The sequence below is a fragment of the Bos indicus x Bos taurus genome, chromosome 10 (genome assembly GCF_003369695.1).
Source record: "Bos indicus x Bos taurus breed Angus x Brahman F1 hybrid chromosome 10, Bos_hybrid_MaternalHap_v2.0, whole genome shotgun sequence".
Taxonomy (NCBI): domain Eukaryota; kingdom Metazoa; phylum Chordata; class Mammalia; order Artiodactyla; family Bovidae; genus Bos; species Bos indicus x Bos taurus.
Window position 1 is genome coordinate 9,927,889 of NC_040085.1, and position 16,978 is coordinate 9,944,866.

The following is a 16,978-nucleotide window of genomic DNA, read 5'->3' on the forward strand; positions in this document are numbered from 1 at the left end:
CTATGTGCCATGCAGACACCATAAATTAAAATCCTGTGGGTACAGTTAAGAGGGACCCTTGGAAGGACAGAGTCTGAGGGTGGGTGAACTGCAGGTCCCGGGGAGCCTGCAGAGCCGTCAGTGTGAGTGCTTAAACAAACAGGCTCTCGGTGTGGTCTTCCTAAAGGAGGTGTCTCGAGATGAGGATAGCCGTCATGGAAGGGCAGGAACACAGACAGGGAGGCACAGGGAACTGTGTAGGTGCAGGTGGGTGGGGGGTGATCAGAACCAGGAGGCTTGAGGGCAATATATAGAGAAGGTGAATCTGAATGCATGTGGGGAAGGAGGGAGACATGGAGCCAAAGATGCAGGCTGAGTCCTGAGGATACTTCTTGGAAAACAGTCTTTAAATTCCCAGGAGCAGTCTGACTTTACGTTGATTCCCTTTGTGAGTTCAGGGGAGGGCTCTGGAGCTGCGGATGAGGAGAGACCTGGACATGACATGAGTCCACCTCTGGCCTTTTAGTGCCAGGCTAGCGAACGCCTGTCCCTGGATGGACTCAACTATCCGCCTTCGCCCCTGAGACTTGCTGCCACCACCTCCTGGCACCGGCACCCTCCTCCTCCTGCCTTTCTGCCTGTTGCACTGCAGAGGTGTACCCTCCTGTCTCTCGTCCCCCCGCCCTCTTGGTGCTTTCTGCCTACCCCATGAAGGCCCCCTCATCCTTGCCAGAGCCTCCCTCCACTGGGATCAGAAGCCCATCCGGTTCTTCCAGGGGCATTGGATTTGAGAGAAGAATTCTTGAAGACCAGAAGGCTTTACAACATGGAGAAGAGAGGAATAATGGTAGCAGGATTAGGAACAGCACTGCTGTATTGGAGCTGGGGGCTGCAGTCCACAATGTCTCGGATCACACAGAGTGTGTGTGTGTGTGTGTGCACCAGGGGGAGGATTTGCCCATTCTAGTCATGCTGGTCCACCTCCCAGACCTGGGCTTCAAGTCAGTATATCCACTGGAAGTTCACAAACACATGCTCACACTTGGCCATCACTCAAGCTACCTGGCAATTTTTCTCTTATTGTTGCCTTGAGAGTTATTGACCTTTTGAGAGTGGAATTTGTGGGGAAATAACCTCACTTTCAGCTCATGTTTACCTTGCTGCCCTGAACTCTGACCTGGGCTGGGTGTCGTAGGTCTTACAAGTCTGTTGCGTCTGTTCTGCTTCCCCAGCAAAGATACCATGTGCCCCTTCTCCAGTAGGCTCGATCGCCCTAGACGCCAGTGCAGAGAATGAAGGGAAGCCAGCTGGGCTGTGGTTGGCAGAGACGACTTCTAGAAACAGGAAGAGCTCGAGCAGACTGTGGGTCTCCTCAAAGGGGAAAGAAGGGGCGGGAGCCCCACAAGACCAGGTGTCCCAAGGGAGCTTGTGCATCAGGTCCCCCCGGGGTGCAGGAAGATGGTGATGGCTGCTTTGGCGGTGACAGGTGAGCTGTTGGCAAGGGTTGGGGCAGGAGACAGGGAGCCCCTGTGGGCTCTCTCAACAGTGTTTCAGCCTCTTTGACAGGCAGGGGAGCCTTGGGGGGCTGCTAGCTGGATGAACTGTGGCTTTGCACTTCTGTGAGGGATGATGAGGCTTTGAAAATGCTTCCAATTGGGCAGTTGTTGTCCCTCGAGTATCCTTCACTGGCCCTCGGGGCAGGAAACAAGTGTTTGTTTCCCCAGATCAGGGCCCAATAATGCTTCTCTCTGGGGTCCTTTCTTATGACGGGCTTTGCTGGGGAGCAGTGGCTCTGAGAAGGGCACCAAGAAGGGAGGGCATCTGTTTCTGAAATATGGGGCATCAGCAGTTGAGTTCTTTGACAGTTTTGGTATGCATCCTTTCTAGAACCTGAGAGATTTTCAATGGTTTGAAACCACCATTTTTTTCAATGGTTGGAAAAAAAAAATTGTAAATAATTAAAAAAAAAAAGGAAATTGTGTGAAGGAGGATGAAACATTTGGCTTAAACGTGAGGCTGGGGGAGGACTTGGGAGGAAGGGAAAGTGGCTGTTGTCTTTGTCCCTCCTCCCTCTGGGACTGGTTTGCTTTAATCTTCACTGTCCTCCCAGAGACAGTTCTTTGAGTCCAGCAGATGCCCAGTTGCTGGAATCTTACTTCTAGGCTGTCCCTTAGCAAGACTGGGGGCTTCTGGGCTTACCCTAAGACCAGCTTGCTGGGTGACCTTGAGCAGGCCTCCTGACATCTCTGGTTTATACCTTATTCTCTTCTGGAAGCATCAGTTTTGTCCTTTGGGTTTTGTGTGTGTGTGTGTGTGTGCACGCACTTGTTAAGTAGCTTCAGTCGTAGCCAACTCTATGTGACCACATGGACTATAGCCAGCCAGGCTCCTCTTGTCTGGATTCTCCAGACAAGAATACTGGAGCGGGTTGCCATGCCCTCCTTCAGAAGATCTTCCCGACCCCGGGATTGAACCTGTGTCTCTTACATCTCTTGCATTGGCAGGCGGATGTAAGGGACAAGCCAGACACTAATGCCTCTTGGGAAGCCCCTTGGGTACTTTATGGTCTCCTGTTAATGATCAAGTCTGCTTATCACCCTCCAGATTTCTTTCAGGGCCTGAAAAGAACAGAAGGGGAGTCTGAAGAAGTGAAGTCCAGTGGTCAAGCTCTCAGGGGCAGCCGGTCAATGGAGGGAGGGGTCGGGGGACACAGTCTCTGCCCTGCCTGGGCCTCCACCCTACCAGCCTGGGTGTACTGTGACCATCCTTCCTTGTGCAAAGGCCTCAGATTTGACTTTCAAAGAGAAAACACCTGTCCTGATAAAGTGGGCCTTGTTCCATTCCAGTTGGCTTTGTTCAGGCTCCTGGGCTCAGTTCCTGTGTCCTGCTGGTGTGGGGAGGACAGAGGCTGGGCAGGGTCTCTGGGGGGTTGATCAAAGCAGACGATCCCTGCTTTGAGAGGGCCAAAATGTTTTGCACACCCAGTGGTGCCCAGCGTGTGTCCGCGCTGGTCTCTGAGCGCCTCCTGGTGCCAGCAAGCCTCACCTCCTCAGCGTTCTCACTCTAGGATGTGGAGACTGAGGTGCAGATGGTTACACAGCTCGTGGGGTCACCCGGGCCTCGCAGGGCCACTCAGTCAGCCGTGACCAGGTCCCCTGATTCCTTGCCCAGTGCTCTCTTCCCACAAAGATGGGCCTTTGTTTATGATGGGCCTTAACAGAGCTGGGTTCCCTGCCCTGTGCTCCACCCCTCCTGCTCAGATGTATCCCCCAGCCAACATAAGTTATTGTGGAAATGAATTCTCTATGTGCTGAAAGGAAGACCTGGGACTCGGCATGAAAAGTAAGAGGGAAAAGAATTTCTCCAATGGTTTCCGCTACTCCCATGACACCTCTCCTCTCTCCAAAGTATCAGCATGTTCCTTAGGGCCTTCTTTAAAGACTCAAAGAAGTGAATCTCTAATGGTGAAATTTCTAGCCTCGCAGTATGGAGGGTAGCCCCTGATTCACACTGCAGAGGTGACCACCTTCTTATACAGATACCAGCCCTGTGTGACGTTCCTAGGCCAAGAAATAAGGGACCTATCTTCAGGCATGTTTCCGCCTCGATGGTCCTTCTTGCTTCCCAGTACTCTGTGGGACACTGTGGGGATATGTGATAGGAAGAGGCATGTTAACCCTGGACATGATTTTTCCTTTCTCACTTTTCATTCAGTCTGCTTGAAGTGCAGGAGACCTGGGTTCAATCCCTGGGTCGGGAAAATCCCCTGGAGAAGGGAATGGCTACTCACTCCAGTATTCTTGCTTAGAGAATTCCATGAACAGAGGAACCTGGTGGGCTACAGTCCATGGGGTCGCAAAGGGTTAGACATGACTGAATGGCTGAGTGACTTTGGCTTTCCCAGCTTTCCACCCCTGGGCAAAGTGTATCACTGCCCACAATAAGCAGAGGCTGTCGGGACTCTGGGGGCAGGCAGGGATGGCCGGGGATGGCTGCAGCCAGAACCTGCACCCACTGTCGCCAGCTGGCTGATCCAGCACTACTGGCCTCTAGCAGATCCTGCCGGGTTCTAGGCCGGCCTCCAGACAGGACTCAAGGCCAGGCTGCAGCCGCGGGGGCCTCTGGCAGCAGAGGTCAGGCAGGGCAAGGCTTAACTATTTACACCTTCCCAGCTCTGGCTGCACCTTCTTGGGGGCTGATTTGAAGGCACCTATTATTATTTTCATTCTTCCTGGTATTTTGAATAATTCATTTTTCCTCAGTCCTTAAAAAAAAAACAAACCTGTGCTTAATAATACTAGAATAATGACCTTGTGTCACATTTTGCCACTGGGGCTCTTAATCTACTGTTGTATTCAAATATTGTGAAATGTGTTGCTTTTGACATTGGGTTAGCAGGAAGAATAGTGTCCTTGTGAGGAGGAAGGAGGATCTGTTTTGTGGTTTCCCTTGTAGCCTGCGACAGCCCAGCCAGGAACATCGTCCGTCATAATAATGTCATACAGGCAGGCGACTTTATGGACGCTTACTGTGCACCTTGGCCTTAACACAGGCTCTTGTTAATGCTTGAAACAGGCCAATGACATAATCACTCTGAGGATTATAAAGAGCCTATGCAATGTAGGAGAGCCAAGTTCGATCGCTGGATCAGGAAGATCTCCTGGAGAAGGAAATCCCCAGGGGACTTTCTGATCCCTGCTTTAATATTCTTGCCTGGAAAATTCCACAGATAGAGCCTTGTGGTTGACAGTCCATGGAGTCTATAAAAGTTGGATACAACTGAGTGACTAACACACACACACCTGGAGGCTGATTGTGAAAATTCATTGGAGTGTAAAATGCCCATAAAAGTCTTGGAATAGACCAAGTACTCAGTAAGTAGAATTTCAAATCACCATCGTCATCCCCATTTACAGAGGAGGAAAGTGGGGCCTAGAGAGATCTCAGGACTCAAAGCCAGGTCCCCCTGACGCCAAGGCCCAGACTCTTTCATCACTGATGGGAATAATTGTATATTATAGAGGTTCCTGCCATCTAAGCTTCTCATTGTCTGTGGGGCCACCTGTAAAGTCACATGGGCCCTCTGTTCTTCCCCCGCCCTGGGCCCCATATCCTTCTCTGATCCCCAATGTCCTCTAGTCTCTGTTGAAGGTCTGGGCACATGCCAGTCCCCTGCCTGGTCCATGTGACTTCCTCCTGCCAGTTACACCTCCCTGGCTGCCCATGACAGTTTCCCCTTGCTTGTGGGCTCTGTTCTCTGGGTAATAATTACATGAAATGGCTCACTTGCCAGCTTGATCAGTAAATAATTCCCCCCCAGTCCCAATGGGTGAAGCTCAGAGTTAATGATTGCCAAGGAAAGCTGCTCAGAATGCAAATCATCTGAGGAGGGAGGCAGGAGGGAATGCTGAGCTCCATGACCAGGAGGAGGGGTGCACCCGGGGGCTCCCTGTGCTCTGCCCCCGCCCCCAGCTGTCCTCTCATCTCTTGTCTCTGAGTTCAGCAGCAGCAAACCTCCCTGCTGTGGCCGGCCCATTTCCCCTCTCTGGGCCTTTGCTCGCAAGCTCCTCTCCCTTCCCTCCTCTCTGCCAAAGCAAGTGCTCCCCCTCATTTGTGGCCCACTTCCAGTGCTGCCTCCCCCGGGAGCCTTCTCTCACTGCTCCCACATCCTTGCTCTGGGCTCCTTCTCAGGACTTCTCGGCCACAGCACAGGTCTTTTCCGAGTGCTCCGCTACATGTCAGATGCAGTGCTTGGTTCTGGACACCCATCATGGAGCAAGGTGGGGTCAGATGTAGTCCCGGAGCACTCATGCAGCTTGAAGTGCAGCAGGGAGGCCCAGAGGGCCTGGGAACAGAGGGCAGGTCAGGGGCACTGGAGCCGGACGGAGTGGGGCTCGGGCGGACACTGAAGGTGCGGTGGAATTTTCCAGGCAGACATGGAGGGAGGGCAGAGGCATCTCAGAGCAGAGGGACCAGTGTGTACAGAGTGGTTTGGTTGGATGATGCCTCAGTTGTGGAGGGGAGTCACCTGGGAATCACCCAGGTGGGTGTGTCCAGGAGGCCGGCGGCCACTCAGAGAAGTCTGCCTCCCACCCTCCGTGGCTCCTTCACAGTTTCACTACTGGGCAGAAAGAAGGGATTCTTCTCTGTGAGGGTGGTCATGCTTTCCTGTACCACCTGCTCACCAAGCGATGTGGATTCCAACCTAAAGTCTTGCAGTGTGCGGTGAATTCTGGGCCGTGTAGAGGTGACTGATCTCAGAAGCTCAAGGCAGTGGGTTCCCCACTGGGGCTTGAGACTGGGAATGCCACCCAGGTTCCCCTACTGGGGCATCTGATTGAAAAAGCGTGAGATGGACTGACCCAGTAGGTTCATGTGTTCACAGCCCCTGGGTTATTTGAGTGCACGGGTGAGTTTGGGACTTACCGCTAGAGTGCTTTTCCAGGCTCCTGCCTCTAACTTTGCCCCTTCTCCAGAGTGAGCACCCCAGGCCCCACCTGGACATTTTCCCGTGGGGAGCTCAGTGTGCATGGAGCAGCCCCCTTGCTGGAGAGCAGTGCCTCTGTGGCTTGAGCTGACACCTGCCTCCCAGGGGCTCCATCTCCGTGGGCAGGGGGAGGGGGCCTTGCTTCTGCCCTTGCGGGCTGCATGGCCTCTTACAGGCTTCCAGGGCTGCCCCCTCCTCACCCCGAGTCCTCCCTGGGTCTCCCTGCTTTCCTTCCTCCTGTGATCTGGGCTCCATCCCACAGGCTGACAGCCTTATCTCAGACTTCAAGTTTCTGATCAGATTAGCAGCCTGGGAGGAGAGTGCAGATAGGATCGTGCTGTCCCCAGAAGCCTGACACTTCCTGTTGGGGTGAGGGGAACCCCAGCAGTCAGGGCCTAGTTCACCTGCCATCAAGTCGGCAGGGACTCACCCTTTTCCACCCTTGGGGAACGGACCCACCTGCTGCACTCACCCTGGAAGCCAACAAGCTGTGTGGACTAGGCACCCTGGTCCTGATTCTCCAGGGCACAGTGGTGGACCAGCTCAGCTCTCACGTTGGCCTAGAATCTGAGCATTCTCACCCTGGCCATGCTGTAGGGTCAGCTGGGCTCCTCCTCCTCTCCCTGACCTTCGGAGGGCTTTGCTTAAGTGAGCAGTGGGTCCAGGCATCAGTGCATCATAAAACTCCCTGGGTAGTTTTAGGGCTTCTCAGGTGGCTCAGTGGTAAAGAATCTACCTGCCAATGCAGGAGACATGGGTTTGTTTCCTGAGTCAGGAAGATCCCCTGGAGAAGGAGATGGCAATCCACTCCAGTATTCTTGCCTGGAGAATCCCATGGACGGAGAAGCCTGCAGTTCATGGGGTCGCAGAGTCAGACACAACTGAGCACGCACGCACACTCAGGTAGTTTTAAGGTGTATCCAGAGCTGAGGACCACTGGGCTAGATGCCTGAGACCCACCTGTCCAGCTCAACTGTGTGTTACACACGGTTACACTTGAAATAGTCACACTTGAGGAAAACAGCCGAGGCTGTCTTGTATATATCACCTAATACTAGAGTACATCTTTGTATTTTATAAGAAGGTATTTAAAAATTTAAATCAGTAAAAGCAAACATGTAATAATTTTAAAGACAAGAAATGTGTAATATTTTGGAACCTCAAGTAAATGTAAAGAGAAAAACAGACCCTGTCAGGTAACGAAAATGACATATTCAAAACATTGAAATCTGTATATGTTAAAAACACAAAATCTAGTCATGAGAAAATGGAAGACGAGCTATTATTTTATTCCTTCTAGAGCAGAATCTTAACATCAAAGTTGGCAGACTCATTAGGTCACAAGTATCTTTTGCTATAAAATTTTCTAGAGAAAGCTTTTCCTGACCCTCCCCTAGTTGAGGAATGGTAGGAAGATGTATCTGTGAGATATCTTCAAATATTTTCCGCTGACAAGGCCTTTGGGCTTTTTTTCCTGGGACTGCAGTCCTTTATTTACAAGGAGCCATAGTTTTTGCTTCTAAAGCGTTTCCGGTTTGTCCTTCAGTTCTTCAGTTTTATCTTGTTCAGATGGCAATTCTGACGCAACACTTCCTGTATCAGTTTCAAAACTGTCATGTTGATATTCCACATGTGAGGAAAGTCTGTGAACAGAGTAATAATTATTCTTGCAACAGCATTTTGCTTTGTCTGCTTCCATGCAACGCCTGAGAAGGACTCAAGACGTGTTTCACATTTCAGCAGGATTTTTTTTTAATGTTGTAATTATCTCCTTTTAAAAACATAGATTTTGAGAGATTGGTATAAGGAACTATCATGCTTGGCCTCAACAGTGATCAGCTCATGGCCAGTCTTGTTTCTCTGGTGCCCACACCCAGGCACCCTGCTCCTGCCAGCTTCTCTTGAAGCCGATTCAGACATCATCTCATCTCTGTGATTACTGCAGTGTATATCTCTAAGTTAAAAGGGCCCTGTAAAAAAATGTAACCATCATACTATTATTACATCTTAATAATTGATCGTTTCTTGTTATCAAGAATTTCTTTTATCGGCATTCAGATTTTCCCAGTTGTCACATGTATTTTTTTTTTACAGTTGGTTTGAGATTTCAGATCTTAAAAATTTTGAAATGAAAATTTTAGACCAAGTGAAATAGACCATTTGGGCTGGAAGTGCAGGATTCATGAAGAGAGCATGCAACCAACTGGGTGAAAGTTTCTAGGCAAAGGGACCAGACCCTGCTTGTAGGTTTCAGAGTGTGGTAGATGGGAGAATTGTTCAGTTGTTCGGTAAACATGTGTTCATTCCACAGTGGCACTGTGCCCGGTGCTGGGCGGGGCACCTCAGACACAGCAGTGAATAAGCCAGGCCCCACCAGCCTTGACTCAGGGGAGCCAGAGCACAAGCATTTCAGTGTGAGGTTTACAAAGGGAGCGCTACAACCCTTGCAGGTGATACTGGGGGTAGCCTGGAGCCATTACTGGATTTCATCAAAAAGAGAAGGTGGAGGAAGGGGTGTCTCTCCCGGAGTAAACCGCAAGTGCAAAAACATGGCAGTGTGGAAGTCCAGTGCGTTCAAGGACAGTGGTGGGTGCTGGGGCATCGGGGGTGTGGCAAGGCTGCTGAGAGGTGAGGCTGCTGCTGGCTTGAGGGTGTGTCTTATAAGGAGCGGGGTCCCCTGGGACCTTCCAGAAGGGACCCCAGAGTTTTGTTGTAGGAACATAAAGTGTGCACTGTGAGTCAGGGAGCCTTGCAGGAACTCTGAGGAGTTATTTGAATTTCCCAGCCCTTCCTGGGTTCCTGCCTCCTCTAGACTGGAGTCCCACTGGGACAGGCCTGTATCAGCCTGGAACTGTATATACCCAGCGCCCAGCACACAGAGCAGATTCACTGTGTCTACTGCCCATGAGCTTACTGTGCTCCCAGTGCAGGACACCCCTGTCCCCCACCCTGTTCACCACACCTGGAACAGAGGGAGCCCCCTTAGGCCTTCCACTTGGGGAAAGGCAGTGGCATCTCCAAAATGTGTGGTTTTGGAAACTGAATGCCAGTGCTGTGAGTGGGGGACGCAAAGCCAGTGTTGCCCTGGGCCAGCAGGCAGGCTGATACTAGAGCTTGATACAAGAGCTTCTCAGGTGGGTGTATGAGGAAATGCCAATGTGTACTACCCGTGGGCTGGCCCACATAGCTAATTCCTCCAAGACTGGCCAACAGTTGGAGCATTCTTCATTTATTTCCTTATAATAGCATTGTTGCTTTGGTTTAAAAAAAAAATGAATGAATGAATACATAAATAGTAATACAGATGCTCTAGTGTAATACACAAACTCTAGTGTTATGGAAAAGTAGAAAGAAGAGAATAAAGCAGATCTCAAGACGTAAACCCTACCGTCTAGAGAGAACTACTGTGAACACTTTGAGAAACAGCCTTTCAAACACTTTTCTGTCCATAAATACAAGCAGTTAACTGGAACACAGTTTTATATAGATGCCGTTACAAGATTTATGCTGTTCCATAACCTGCTTTTTTCATTTAACAGCATGTCATGACACCGTTTCCTGTCCATAACTGTAGATCTGTAACATTTTTATAGCCCACGGTACAATTTTACATGGATGTACAGTAACTTATGCAGACAGTTCTCTATTGCCAGAAATTTGGATTGTTTCCAATTTTTCTCTACAAAGATACTAAAGAGTATCATTTGCCCTTTTTTTTTTTTTTAAGATGTGCAGTAATTGCCTAGTGGTAAATATCTAGAATAGCTGGAACAAAGGAAAGGTTCCTTTCACTCAGAGTCCTAAAGCCAAGCAGGGAAGTCACCATGGCAACCCCGCCTCGCTTGTGGCATGCCCATTAGCCTCAGCTCCAGCCAGGGAGGTGGGTCAGAGATAAGGGGAAACCATCTGTTTTCAAGCAAAATTATAAACCAAGATGGAAGAAGCATGCAAGAACATTAATGCAAAATTGAGATGGTTTAAGATGCAGTTGTATTCTCTAGTAGATGCCATAGCTTTTCATTCTTACAAGTCATCGATGATACTTTTCTTATCCTCATTTAGCTGATGTGTGTGCTGAGTTTCTCAGTCGTGTCATACTCTTGGAGACCCCGTGGTCACCAGGCTCCTCTGTCCATGGGATTTCCCAGACAAGAATACGCAAGAGTGGGTTGCCATTTCCTTCTCCAGGGGATCTTCTCAACCCAGGGATCGAACCCATATCTCTTGCATTGGCAGGCACATTCTTTACTGCTGAGCCACAAGGGAAGTCCTCATTTAGCTGACAAGAGAGTTCAAACTGAAGAGATTAAGTAATCTCCCCAAAAGCAGACAGCAGATGATGAAGCCAGGGTTTGAAATTGGTCTGCATCCACTCCTTGTGATTCTCCTCACCCAACCTAGGGTCACCAGCCACCCTGTCTCCTGTCACCATCCCTGAGACTTGCAGTCCTGACTCCCAGCTCTCTAGGGCATTCACTCCCACCGCATCAGACGGGGCCCACACTGAGTCTTCACCTGGGCCGTCTCGAGACTCCACCCTGGCCACCTGCCACTGCACATCCTACGCCACCACTTCGGGGAACTCTCCCTCCCTCCGTGCCTTGGCTCCCGCTGTACCCTCAGCTGAGGGCCTGCTCCTCCATGGCTAACGGGCTACTCAGGGTTTAGCTCAAGCTTTGTTTTCTCAAGAAGTCTTTCCTGACTCCCCAGTGTGTCTCCTCTGTGCTCCTCTGGGAGCATCTGGTTCTAACTGCAGTTTGGCCATCAGATGTGTCAGCCGTCAGTGCCGATCTCCTAAACCATGAGCTCGTCGTATTCCTCTCTCCATCCCCATATCCTACCGTAGCCTTGGACACAGAGTGGGTATTCAGTAAGTGTATGCCAAGGGAACGAACAAGTGACGAGGCATCTTCCTGTTCACTCTCCATTTCTGCTCCCAGCCCCAGGGACGACTTTAATGCAAGCAGATTGTATGAGCACCCTGCCCACCGGGAGCTGCTCTGGTTCTCTGCCTCTCGACAATTCCCCACCATTGCCCCACAGCACCTGCTGCTAACCTCCATCCTCCTCAAGCCCCAGGCACCGCTTTTCCTACCCTTGCCTTGCCAGGGGAACTGAGGTCCCAGAGAATCATTTATATCACCACGGCTGGCCCACCGCCCTGCACATCCCAACTTGGTCAGTTTTGGCCCATTAGTCCTGGGCCCTTTTCTCATTCCTTGGGCTCCTCAGTCTGTGCTCCTCTCCCTTGAGAAACTTCAGATACTTTGAAAGTCACCTCTCTCTGCCTCCTAAATTGATCTCTAGCCTTGACTTCTCCTCCAAAATGTGGTCACGCTTTTAAATTACAATCTGTGCAAATCCAACTTGACCAAAAACAGCCCAGGTCTTCCTCTCTCTCTTCACAGGTGTCACCATTTCCCAGCCCTTGGGAGATGATGCTCTGAGACCCCTGTGATCAGAAACCTAACCTTTATCACCAGGTCCCCAAATGCAGAGTTTCTGACCAGGCCTGACTGGAACAGGGGGCTGGTGTGAACCTCAGAGGCTTCCCTCATTTTCCCCATGGAGAGGGGCAAGCAGCTGCTGCTGTGAGCGAATTTGGCCTAGGTCTGTAGATATTCAGATTTGTCAAGAGAAACTGGAGCCCAGGTTTTTATGGGAAGTCCTTTGATCCTTTTTTGGCTGCATCACATGGCATGTGGGATTTTAGTTCGCAGACCAGAGGTGGAACCAGTGCCCCCTGCAGTGGAAGCGCAGAGGAAGTCCCCAGGGAAGCCCCCCAGTTTTAGGTTTTTAGGAAAAAATGTGCAGGAAATAGGTGTTCCCATTGCCCCTTCCCTCCTTTCACAGTTTCCCCTGGGATTAATATCTTGCATCAGCGTGGCACATCTGTTACAACTGATGAACCACATTCACACATGATTAACATCATCAATGTCAGGGTTCACTCTCTGTGTTGAATATTCTGCCGGCCTCGTGCACTCGCCACGCCACTGTCATGCTCAAGTCAGCTTCCCACGCTCTTCTCCCGCTGCACCCCTTTGCACCGTCCCTACCTGGCCTGTGTGCCTGTTTTCTCGCGTCTCTGGACTCATTGGAGCGCCCTGTCTCTGGTCATGGTCCGTTTCCTGTCCCTCTCACCTCTGCATCAGAGTGTCAGCTCCTTGAGGCCCTCCGAGAAGGCTCAGAAGTCTAAGAGGCCCCCAGCACCAGGGACTTGAATTCTTCGGGGACTCGCTGTAGCCTGTGTTAGTGCTTGCTTATGGACCAGGTCTTGGGCTTCCACGGAAGATGCTTCGGGGGTAGTTAACAGGGAGAGGGCAGGTGGCAAGGGACAGAGACAAGGCAAATCTCAAGTTTCAGTGGCTTTGAGGAGTGGAGGAGAAGGGGTGTCCCAGTAAGTCTGGTTGTATTTATTCATTTTAAAATATTTCTTTCTCCATTTAGTGGCATTGGGTCTTCGTTGTGGCACGTGGGATCTTCGTTGCGTCATGCAGGATCTTCCATTTCGCTGTGGAAACTCTCTAGTTATGGTGCTCAGGCTTTGTTGCCCTGCAGCATATGGGATCATAGTTTCCCGACCAGGGATCAAACTTGTGTCCCCTGCGTTGCAAGGTAATTTCTTAACCCTGGACCATGGGGGAGTCCCAGTCCAGTTTTAGGGAAGGGAGCAATGAGAACAGACCCGGCTCTGGGTGGTGTGATGCTTGACTCCTTAGCAGGAGTGAGTGGAGGTCGGAACCACCCCCTGAGGATGCCCCCTGCTCCCCACATCTTCCCTTTCCCTCTCGCCCAAGCAGCTGCCTCCTGTAGGAAAGTGGATGAGTGAGCAAGTGTGGGGAAAAAAGTTAGGAACACCTCCCTAGTGGGGCTGACCTTCCTCCTGATGCCCAGTCCCCGTGGTAATCCTGGGCTCCCTCCTGGCACACCCAACTCTGCCCCTAGTTAGGCAGAAGAGGACACTTACCTCACACTCTTTCTGAAGGTGCCCAGAGCGGTGACTTCCTGTAACATGCCTCTGGGCCTTTGCATGCCCTCTCCAAACAGATCCTCTCTGACCTCTTATGCAACGAATATGTGTCACCTTCTCTGTAAAGTTGACCTAAACTCCCCTCAAACCCAAGGGCACCCCCTTCCCACAGATGCCACCATAGAACCGTTTCTGTCATCCACATAGTATCTAACCCACTGGGCCCCCTGTTTGTGCGACTTCCTTGTTCTGTATAGTCAAAGCTATGGTTTTTCCCTGATGCTGGGAAAGACTGAGAGCAGGAGGAACAGCGGGCAACAGAGGATGAGATGGTTGGATGGCATCACCGACTCAATGGACATGAGTTTGAGCAGACTCAGAGAGACAGGGAAGCCTGGCGTGCTGCACTCCATGGGGCCACAAAGGGTCGGAAACGACTGAGCGACAGAACAACAACAGTTTGTTCTGCTTGTGGCTCCCCCAAGGCACAGCTTGTGGTGACACCACGTGCCCAGCTCTCGGTGGAGTGCCAGCGTCTGGTAGCCTCACTTTGCGGGTGATAGGTAGACATGTGAATGAGTGGACCATCTCTGAGCAGAACAGTCAACGTTCTTTTATTGAGTCTCTTATATAAAACAGATCCAGGGCCTGTCTTCAAGGAATCTAGTGGCGGCTGCCGAAACAACCGCACCTAAAACAATCAGAGAACGATACATAACCCAACAGGTATAGTAATTGCCATTTACTGAGGTGCCTGGGGCAGGCCTGGCTTGATGTAAAGAGCCCATGCACATTGCTCTGCTCACTCCTCCCCTCACAAGCGAGGGCTGGGACCAGTGCTGAGGTTAGGGGACCTGACCCAGGGGTGCTAGTGAGCAGAGGGGCTGGGACTGCAGACCAGGTCTGTCTGACTCGAGTCCATGATCCTCACCCCCTCACTGCATCCAGAGGTGCTCCGGGAAAGGAACGAGGGGCGGAGGGTGTACCTGGGGAAGACGTCTTCCTGGAGGAGGGCTGCTGGGCCTGCAAGGCAGGCAGAGCATGAGGATACTAGGGGGTCTCAGAGCCTGGCCAGCGTGGAGAGGCTCCGGGAGGTCCAAGGCCTGGCATTGGGGCGGCTGCCACTCCTGCCTGGGGCACTCTGGCTGTCCCACAGATAGCTCTTTCCTGTTGGGCCCCTGTAGCCCTCCCCCTGCCCCCGGAGAGCTGCTGAGTCTGCCTGAGAACCACACTTGGCACCTCTGTGGGGTGGGGCTGTGGGTGTGGATGGTCGCGGTCAGAGGCTGCAGAGCCGGCTGCTCCTGAAGGGCTGCCCCGCCCAGCCTGTGGGACCAGTTTCCAGGGGACAGAAACAGGTTTCTGAAAAGTACACTGCCCTCGTTCCCCAGACTGGTAGACACAGCCAGAGGATCCCGAGGGTCCCGCTGTTTCCCCCAGCTGGGAGTCCGCTCCCGGCCTGCAGTTGCGGGGTGGCGAGGGGGAGGTGTCCTCTGGGCTCCATGTTCCCTGGGGGTGTGGCTTTAACCCAGGTGCTGGTGGCTCTGAACCTTCTTGGCTCACTGGAATTCGGTGGAACGCCTTGGAATCCCTATCCCCAGCGCTTTACATATGCATATGTTCCTGTACACACACACGCGTGCACACACACACTTTTACCTGTAATTTTATGAACTTCCGAAGGCTGGGGGATGTTCTTGGACCTCAGGTTAAACAGCACCATCCAGCAGCAATTGCAGCTGATGCTCGCGCTCTCCTGAATGTGGTGATATTTATAGTAAATAGTAGCAGCCTGGTACTACTAATAGTAATAAACTCACTAATCTTTACTTATAATTTGTGGTTAGGAAGTATGTTCATATCCGTGATCTCATTTTAGCTTCCCATAGCCCTGGCCCAGTGGGAATTAACAAGTGAGAGTCGGGGGAATTACTCAGTCCAGCAAAGTCCTTGGAAATGGCCAAGGGGAGTCTTCACCTCAGGGAGCTTCTCTAGTGGCTCAGATGGTAAAGAATCGGCCTGCAGTGTGAGAGACCCGGGTTCAATCCCTGGGCTGGGAAGATCCTCTGGAGAAGCAACTGGCAACCCACTCCAGTATTCTTGCCTGGAGAATTCCATGGACAGAAGAGCCTGGCAGGGTCCATGGGGTCGCAAATAGTCAGAGACAGCTGAGCGATTAAGCATGCAGGTACAGAGAATCATCAAATTCTACACCTTGAATAGATATAATTTTTAATTGTTAATTATGCCTCAGTAAAACTAGAAAAATAGTTTTAAAAAGAAATACCTTTTTTATCTTGTGACCAAGTACACACATATGGTCACGAGTAGCAAAGCAAATATACGTAACATACATAACAAGTATCACAAAACAATACTTATCTGGACTCTATGCAATACACGGATACTTTCTGTTCTTTTGCAAACTATTCAGTTTTTAAATGCTAGTCATGATCCACTATTTGACTTTGTGATCTGCTGACAGATTGTGAACTGCAGTTTGGAAAACACTGCATTAACAGACACAGTAATCGCGGTTTTAATTACTGGTGAGCTATCTGGAAATTACGTGTATTTTGCTGAGGTAGGTGTTTGACCCTGGCCGTGGGCAGGCTGGAGTTCAGATGCAAGTCATTCAGCTAAGGAGAGACCCATTCACTCTCCTGGGCTTTGGTTCTTCTCTCCCTGTGGTAAGTTTACGGACTGGCACTGGGACTACTGGTCTTTCAATCCTGTTGCCCATCTATTCATATATTCCCACTGTTCAGTACAGATCTCGTTCATTCTGACTGTGTCAAGCCACCACTAAGTGACCTCAGACAAGTCGTTTCCTATCTGAGGTCTTCATCTACAGAATAGGAATAGGGGTGGGTTGAACTAGTCTTGCTTCTGAAAGAAAGAGGGATTTTGCAGCAATAAGTGGCATGTGATTGACGTGTATATGTGTGCATGCGCATGCTGTCATCTGAGTGTTTGCATCCCCGGCCCCAGAGTTCATATGTTGAAGTCCTAATGCCAGTCAGTGCATTGGTATTAGGAGGTGGGCATTTGGGACGTAATCAGGCAGAACCTTCATGAATGGGACTAGTGCCCTTGTATAGAAGAGGCCTGAGAGAGCCCCCTTGCCGTTCCTGCCATGTGAGGGCCCAGCAGGAAGTTGGCAGCCTGCAGCCCAGAAGAGAGCCTCCCCCAGGGTCCAGCCATACTGGTGCTTAGTCTTGGACTTCCAGCCTCTAGAGCCATGAGGAATAAATATTTGTTGTTTATAAGCTATCCAGTTTATGGTGTTTTGTTACAGCAACCTGTAGGGGCTAAGACAGTGTATATATATATTTATGATCTATACTTTTTTTCTGGAAGATTTGGAGAAAATGAAATTTTATATTAATACAAGAATAGCTAACTTATGGAGCAAACTATAAAACTCAACAATGCTTTTTTAGTATATACTTCTTTCTGTTGGGGTAAAATATATACTACATAAAATTTAGCATCTTAACCCTTGTTAAGTGTATTCAGTAACATGCAGTGCATTGACAGTG

General features: G+C 50.5%; 1 protein-coding gene across 2 annotated transcripts in view; it reads left to right on the forward strand.

Annotated features, from left to right (window-relative positions):
- PAQR5 (progestin and adipoQ receptor family member 5) overlaps positions 1–16,978 on the forward strand; it is a 98,563-nt gene that overhangs the window by 12,353 nt on the left and 69,232 nt on the right. Inside the window, exon 1 of one of the 2 annotated variants that reach the window (XM_027553080.1) lies at positions 1,158–1,465. The exons of the other annotated variant lie outside the window; for it this stretch is intronic. The gene's annotated coding sequence lies outside the window, so the exon portion shown is untranslated. Of the gene's footprint in view, positions 1–1,157; positions 1,466–16,978 lie in introns of those variants that run through there. 2 annotated transcript variants of the gene reach the window in all.